Source organism: Carassius carassius, chromosome 2 (assembly GCF_963082965.1).
Source record: "Carassius carassius chromosome 2, fCarCar2.1, whole genome shotgun sequence".
Classification (NCBI taxonomy): Eukaryota; Metazoa; Chordata; class Actinopteri; order Cypriniformes; family Cyprinidae; genus Carassius; species Carassius carassius.
The window spans coordinates 31,026,513-31,035,709 of NC_081756.1; positions in this window are offsets into that span (position 1 = coordinate 31,026,513).

The window sequence follows — 9,197 nt, forward strand, 5'->3', positions numbered from 1 at the left end:
TTATTTATCTTTCCATCTATGCAAATCTATTCCCCCGCAGCTTTAATAGTGCCCTAAACACACAACATCTGTGACAGCAGAGCTCTAGTAATCATATGCCCCTTGGGTCTCAAACAAAGTTGCAAACCATCTCAGGCTTAAGCATACCAATTGGCCAACCTTAAAACTTTTCCATTGTGCTCTGCCATGGGCATTTCTCTCTAGTTATATCAATCTCTTTATTTTTATTCTATTATTGCTCTTAAAATGTGTTCAGTAGAAAAATGACTAAGTTTTGCCCAAGGTGACCTGCATTTCTTTTATGTCTATTCTTGTTTTCCCCTGACATTTTTCTCAAACCCACATAGTTTATGTGCGGTCACAAATATGAATGTTTATTATCATTTAGCTGTCCTTAATGTAGACGTTTAGGTTGTCTTAGGCACCTGTGGTGCACTTTCATGAGACTGGGAGATCTACTGAGGGCGGCTTGAGGGGCAGTTGGATATAGGCCAGAGGAAATCTAGCAACACGTCTTTTCATTCAAATGCAAATTTTGGCCTCTGGATCAACATTTCCAAATCCTGTCCTTCATTTGCTAGTACAATTTTTATTTTATTTTTTATTTTTTTATCAAACTAACCAGAGGCCCCACTTACATGTATCATCCATAAATTACCGGTGATGTAAGAAGCCAGGACATTGGAGGCAACCTTTGTTCGGTGATACCGATATTGAAGTCTGCATGTAATGAGGTCATTCATCGTCCTTTGATGCAGCAGAGCTGGGCGGCCTGGGAACAAAAGGTGGCTGGCGGCAAACCTGACTCATAATGACAGAACAGACAGAGTCGTCTCGGCTAATGGCAGACTGTCATGATTCTGATGATTTCTGCAGCTCTATTTCACTGGTTTTGTCCCTGAGCAGTTCGTCTGCATGATAAAGTCCTGAATGCATTTCTGATGGATCGCATGTTGTTGTTTTGATTTTTTTTTACCAACAGAATGTGAATGAGTGAGTGTGACATATGCCAGAGCATCTCTTTTCTCATCTGTAATTTTGTAGACACCACTGTTATTTTGTTCTGATTTCTGAAATGAATTTCTAATGTAAAATGAAGTACACCCGCCAGGCAAGCCGGAAGGTTTCTGGCAGTTTGAGACAACATTTACCGTTTTACTCATTTACTCGTTTTTAACTCAAATCTCTCCATTTTAATACTCTAACTGAAATTTTACAGAGTCTCAGTTTGATAGTGAATAAAGTCAGTGACACTTTAAGTATTTGATTGAATGATTAATGTCTTTGTTGATTATATGGCACATTTGAGTGAAAATGTTTATAGATCACATTCAGAATGTTCTTTAGTCAAGCTGCTGAATAGTAAACCATGCTCACAGCTGAAACTGTGAAACTGAATACAGAAAACGAGCTCCATATCAACCGCCTGGAAATGATGGCTGTATGTCGAGCTCTCTATGCTTTCTTACCACTCCTATCAGGGAACCACATTCTAGTCCGGTTGGACAACATAAATCTCCAAAGTGGGCTCTCCTCAAAACCTCTATTCATTCTAGTGAAAAGCATCCTAGAGTGGGTCTCGCTGAGGGCAGCGCATGTGCAGGGCATTCTGAACACTGGGGCGGACATGTTGTCCTGGGGTAACCTCCCCTCAAAGGAGTGGAGGCGCCATCCCTAAACTGTTCAAAGGATTTGGGATGTCTTTGGGAGGGTCAACCTCTTCGCCTCCGAAGACAATTCTCATTGCCCAATCTATTTTCTAGCCCATGACTGGCCCAGTCTCCTCCTTTATGCTTTTCTCCTGATTGCTCTGATTCCCCAGGTCATCAGACGAATCAGGGAGGATGTCCACAAGGTCCTCCTGGTAGCCCCTCTTTGGAGGAGCCAACCATGGCTCTCAAACCTGTCGCAGCTGTTGTAGCAGAGCCATGACCGATCCCCTTAAGATGGGACCTCCTCTTTCAAGTGAACGGAACGATATGGCACCCCAGACCTGTGGGCTCTCCATGTATGGCCTCTCAACGGGAGTTGGTACACCTCCCAGAGAGTGTCATGAATCCATCCATCGACAAGGTGCTTCTATAGCCTTAAATGGTCGGTTTTTACCATTCACTTGTGACATATATAAGATATTGTCCTTCCTCCAAGACTTACTGGATAGGGGCTATACTCCCTACAACCATAAAGTCTATGTTGTGACTATTACAGCCTCTCATGCTCCTATAGCCAGGCTGTCTGTGGGTAAAAGCAACCTGGTTGTTCCTCGCCCCTTCACGATCCCCACATGGGACCTATCAACAGTTCTTAGAGAGCCGCCCTTTGAACCACTTCAGACTGCTGACTTACGGTCTCTATCACTGAAAACCACTCTGCTAGTGGCACTAGCATTGGTTAAGCGAGTAGGAGACTTACAAGTGCTCTCTGTGAGTCCCTCCTGTCTTGAGTTCGGGCCTGGCGACTCCTAGGTCATCCTGAAGCCAAGGCACGGGTATGTCCTGAAGGTTCTCTCTACTCAGTACAGAGACCAGATTGTTGTTCTCTCTGCGCTTCCTCCTTCTCAGGATGATCAGGAATTTAACTTACTCTGCCCTGTCAGGACTTTAAGAGCATCGGAACAGCTCTTTGTGTGCTTTGGGGCAGCACCAAAGATAATTCAGTCTTGAAGCCAAGGCTATCCAGATGGATAGTGGACATGATAGCACTCACTTACTCATCCTCTGGGCTCCAGTGTCCAATAGTAGTTAGAGCACACTCCACAAGGGGCATGGCCTCCTCATGGGCATGGTCTAGTGGCGTGTTTATCACAGGAATCTGTGGGGTGACTGCGTCTGGGTCCCTGGGGTTAGCTTTGTCCCCTACAGGTTCTCAGGCCCCTTGGGACCTGAACTGTAGGAGGTCAACAAGATGACTGGTGTAGTTGCACCCCCCGACTGGTCTGGGTTATTTTACGTATTCGTTACAAGCCCTTCTTAAGTACTCTGGGTGAATACCCGGTCATTCTTCCTAATAGCATGGCATGACTGTATTGTATTGACTGTATTCTATCGAACGCCACGAACCAATGGTCATGCAGTTTCACTGCGTGATTGAAAAAGGCTTTAGAAATTGGAGAAAAATGACTTTTCCCCATAGCATCTCAAGGCTTACGACGCAGTACTCGTTCCGTATCTCAAGGAACCGAGTCTACGTTAGTAACCGAGTACGTTTTTAGATCATGATTCTTATGTGTTTATATATGGTTTTAAATAATTGAAACTTACTCTAAAGTTATCTTTCTTTTTTTAGGGTTTCCAAGCCATTTTTATCAGAACATGACAATCCCACATGCAATAATATACTTGTAAAAGACAGTGGGGAAAACACTTTATTTACGCTTTATCAGCTTCAGGTACTGATAGAATTGTGTTACATATCTAGCACTGATGAAACATATACAGATTTGTATAAGATATGGAGGTACTGGATGCTTGTTTATGGTCTAAAATGGGTTTACATAGTGTTTCTGAACTGTGGAAACCTAAATATAGCATACCTAATGTTTTCATATGCTTGTCATCACCTGATGCCCCTGTAGACAGAGTAGATTTGTTTTATGATGGCGCTGGGTATTGCAAACACTGCAAGCGTTATGTATTTTAAAATTAGATTGCCCCAAACCATGAAACAGCTGCCCTGAAAATAGGAATTATTTGTAGCACAAGCAAAATAGAACAAATACACCTAAAATGAACCCATGAGCATCATGAAGACGGTTTCTTAGAGACATCAAGAATGAGAGAACTTGGTTTCCTTTTCTTCAGCCAAGACTCATTAAAATAAATGGCAGGATCAAAAAGCCAAGTTTAATTAAAGCCAGACTTTGATGTAGTCATTTGCCACCTGTGGTTGTGTGTCCCTACCCGAGAGGTCCAAGAGACAATAGGGAGAGCAGTAAGGAAAATGTTATTTCCCTTTGAAGCACATCTGTACCAACCACATCCCCAAAGTAAGCCTATTTTCTTCCATCACTGTCACTGTCAGGTGTGAATACTTAAGGACATTTTCAGCTTCAGGACTTTTTTGTTCTTTATTACCCATTTGCAGGGTATACAACATTCCAGTGACTCTCATGAGAATGAGCTTATTCCTTAAATGTAAAAAAAAAAAAGCCTCTGCTGCACTGCTGACATCCTCTGATTTCTGTTTCCTGCATTATTTAAAAGAGGGACACTGAGAAATATCACAGAAAAAATAGAGATTTTCAATGGTCAACCTCTACTGCCAAGCCACTCTGAAGTTAAACACACATTTTTAGGAGATCACAGTTGCAGCCATTAAATTAAGCTCTTAAATCAAATTCCTTAAACTGTTCAAGAACAATGTAGCGGAACGGAGATCATGGCTTTTAGACACACTCACAAACTTCACTAAGCACTTCACCTCAGTTGAACTTTAAAATGTGTTCCACTTCATCAAGTGGACGAGGGAAATTTATATGGAGAGATGCTTGTCCCCTCGATTTTGACCTAGGGTGTCTACTCATATGTTGACTTCAGGCAGCTCCACATAACAAAATGCAACATGACTGTGACATCACAGCAGATCGCACTTCATTTACTTCCACCCCACGACTCTTGAAATATATATATATATTTTTTAATTTGACCATATAATACTTGCTGCTATTTTAAGCTGGCTCTTTGTAACATTGTCATATACTTTATTGTGTATTATTGGTTTGTGTAATTTTATATATTAAATTAATATTTTATCCAACAGCCCAAGAATATCTATAGGCATTGAACATTTATAGGAAAAAATAAAAATAAAAATCAGCTCCACGGGCGGCAGATTCCAAGCAATCAAGTTTTAGGACATTATAGTTCAACCCATTGCACCCTCATGCAATGTAACAAAATGATGCACACCCGAGTCAGTGAGGCGGAGGGAAGCTAACAAAGGAAAGGGAATAAAAAAAGGAAAGTTGAATTTAGCCTTGATCCTGAAGACCTTTATTTGATGGTTAGTTGTGTTTAATTAGAATTGGAAATAAACCTTGCAAGAGAGTGGCCCTCCAGGAGCAGGATTATACACCCCAATCCAGGCACGTGCACACATAGAGATGAAAGGGGGCTTGAGCACCTGCCCTTTTTATTCCTGGAGAGAAAGTGCCCTTTTTTCTGGGATGCTTTTTTTTTTTTTTGAAAAATAATATATATTTCTGTTTGCACACAGCTTCCCTGTCAAACAAATATATTTATTGAAATATAGTATCTAAATATCAGGTCAGGAGTTCCCTCTCCCTCTCCCTCTCCCTCTCCCTCTCCCCCGATTGTTAAACCCGATTGTATTGCTTCCGCTAAAGAAAATAGTCCGCTCCGTCTCTACGGTTAGAATCCTGTGAGTCCATAGCAACGCTCTGTTTTTCATGGCAACGGTCTGTTATACTCCGCACAGCGGTCTGTTGGTTATAACAGACCGCATTCTACATTGGAATTCAACCAAGCCATGTAATAAAATAAGTCAATAAAATAAGCATATATCACCACCAGGTGATATGCTTTAGTTATTTTGTTTATCCTATTTACGTGCATTTCCCTGTCAATTAGATGCAAATGTGCGCATTTTAACTAGTTTACGCCTAATTTGCATACAGAACGTCCCCAGTTATTGACTTACATCAAGAGCCTTTCCCCCTGAAATTTAGAAATCTAAATTGGTGAATTTAGAAGAAATCTACAGATGCAAACAGATGGAGGATACACTCTAAAAAATGTAGTAAATCTGAGTAACTGCATCTGGTACATTAATAAATAAAACTGAGTAGAAATAAGTTAACATTAAACTTTAAAAATAACAATATTTATAAATTAACTATTTAAGAAATTTAACTTTTTTTATTTCCTCGAAACCTTTATAAAATAGTATTCCATACCACCACAAATACATACATGACATTGGCTTATATTGAATTTTTACTCAATTATTTTGGTAAGTTTAATTTTAAAGTGTTATGTATTCTGATAACACCAAAATAATTAAAACGATGTAGTGCCTTGTGCAAAAATAAACAAATTATTAGTAAAACACGCCCCTCTGTTTGATGCAGTTATTTAGGTTATTCTAAATATGAAGAGTTCAGATGAAAAATCCTCTAAGTGCCATCTGAAATTTCCTTCAATAATGATCATTTTTATCAAGCTTGTATGTTTATGTTCACTTATTTCACATTACTGGCAATGAAAATTACCTATTAATTGTCATTTAAGTTAAATTACTGAACTTAAATACGAGCTTGAAAAAAAAAGCTCATAAGAAAATTTCAGATGGCACTTAGAGGCTTTTGCATCTGAACTCTTCATATATACTTGAAACTAGTAGCATAGAAAATGTTTTCAAAACATGCACATTGTGGAATGGTTTCCTTTGCTGCTCTATAAACCTAGTGAATACTAAGGAGACCATGGTTTCTGTGAACTGATTATTTTGTAGACATCTTTTGAAAATGAAACAATTGCGTGAGTTTGAGGAAGATAAAATTAATTAACCTTTTAAATTATTTTTTTTTTAAAAGGAAGTCAGAGTTGCGTTAATATATATATATATATATATATATATATATATATATATATATATATATATATATATATACTTTTTTGTTTAAAAAAAAAAAAACCTAATTATGAGAAGTGCCCTTTATTTCACTTGAGCCCCTGCCCCTCAAAATGTCTGTGCACGTCCCTGCCCCAATCTACTGTTTGAATGACAGAACAACAGAATCTACATAGTACAGTGGATTTCAAGTTGTGGGTTGTGACCCCAAAATAGGTCGGATATTCTGTGCTGATTATGTCATGGACAACAGGGAAAAAAAGAGAAGAAAATAATAAAAAAAAGACCATGAAAATGGTAAAATGCAAATTAATATCTAATAGTAAGGGTGGTTTCCCTACAGTGGTTCAGGCTGTAGGATTGCTGAATGGACTAAAGAAACAGAGCCCCGAGAAGAGAGTTCCAGCAAACAAAAGAGTCAGCAAAGAAAAGAGACAGAGCAACAGTTACAGTCTTCTTTTGTCTCTTTCTTGACCATGTGACTAAAACCAAATGTGAGACATTCAAACTGACCAATCCGAAGATTACATCTTCAGCCACTGTGTAAAAGGTGTGACAGTTAGCAGACCCCCGATGTATACACATGTTGGCCTACAGGCCTTGATCGATATCAGCACTTCTGTGCCTTCAGGAAAGCCAAATGGCACTTTTGATACCCATGATATCTTTGGGACAGGACAGCATATGTCTTTGATTATTTTTGACCCTACATAATCACACTGTCACATGGTTGTGGTTGTTGGAAAGGCACATGATGAAGGAGTAGAATTAAAGAAGTGTTTAAAAACCATCAACACACTTAGACCGTTGAAAATTAAATTAATCCAGCACAAAGAATACACAGAAACTGAGGGCTTATAGGGGCAGGCAAACTAAGAAACAAATGAGATGAATAATACACACAGGTGATCTGAATAAACAACGATTAACTAAATGAGAACGGGAACTGAACCGAATAAGGGCAGACAAGAACTAAACAGAAACAAACACGTGACGCATACTAGATTTAGAAAAATGGGGACATGGGTTGTGTCCTCATAAGTCACCCTCTCCTTGTAATACCTGTGTCATACTCATGTCATTATACAGAGTTGTGTACTGATATGTCACAAAAACATGCCCACACACACACATAATGATATTATAAATTGTTATATATTACATAGTTATAAATAAATTACCTATTTAACTATTAAAAATTTTTGGTGAAGGTTGAGTCATCACTCGCTGTCAAGTGTAAAACCTAAAGCAAAACCTGAGAATCGCCACTGAGACTCTTGCTGTTTTATGGAGCGTGGAACAAAACACATGACTTATCTTGCATTAATGGGTGTAAATAATGTTTTGTCAAAATAAATGCTCTTTAGAATAACAATGTCCCTCCCGTTAATACCACTTGCATCGAGCAAATCATGGCTCAAAGGCTATTCAATGATCCCATCTGTAAAAAAAAAAAAAAAAAAAAAAAAAACTACACCTACACCAACACCAACACAGGAAAGATTCCTGGGCTCTTGAGACCTTCAGCGTGTCTTGCCAGGTCAAATCAGGTAAGTTCAGTGAACTAATTGAGTAAAAAAGCATAAAGTGGAAATGGAGTTCGTTAAGTCTATGTTCACACCATTATAGAGATTTTGCTCTGCAGATTGCACTCAGAAAGTACTAATGCGTCTGTAGTATGAACTTAATATTTTCATTCTTTTCAGACTTTTTTATTGTCTGTCTGCTTCAAAAAGCAGCTTGTCCAGAGGATCCATCCATGCCACAAATATTAATTCCAGGGGTGCAAATTTAGTCTAACAGTAGTGGGGGACAATAAACATAAAATTTCTCAAAAGTAAATTTTTGAAGCAGACACAAATAATACAGCTAAAATTGTGTAAATACTTGAAAGGATATGAATACACCAAGGAAAGCCTTACTACGATTAGTGCAGCAGGGAGACCATGCCAAATTAGACAACTTCAAGATGTTGTGGTCGCGCCGTGACAGCGCTCATGTCGGTTGTAGACATTACTATCCATCTCAGTCAGGGCTGGCCCAGGCTCTGTTGGTGCCCATTTATCCCATCTTAAGTGAACACACACACCCAAAGCAGTGAGCAGCAATTTTAGCTTCAGCGCCCAGGGAGCCGGTATGAGAATCAAACCTGCAACCTTTGGGTTATGAGTCTGACTCGATAAACCATTAGACCACAACTTCCTTTAATGGGCTTATAGGTTAGTCTAAGCAAACCCATACCTTTCATTTCAATGTTGTGCATATAGTGGAAAATGACATACTTAAACTTAATTGTTTCATTTTATGAATGCTATAGTCCTGGTCTTTTTCAAAAGACATTTAGACACTTTTTGGTGAATTAAAAGCGAGCAGTAATGTAACTTAGATTAAAACAATATTAAAATAAATTAAAGTTTCTGTAAAGAAGATAAATAAAAAATTAAATAAGCAGTTAACTGTAGCAAAAATGTTCCACAGTGTCAGTGTTGCCATTTAAGATGTTCTAAAAAGGCTATTTCAAAATACTACATAAACATCACGGCAAATACTCATTTAATGAGTATTTAAATACTCAAATACTCAATAATAGTCATTAACTTGTGATT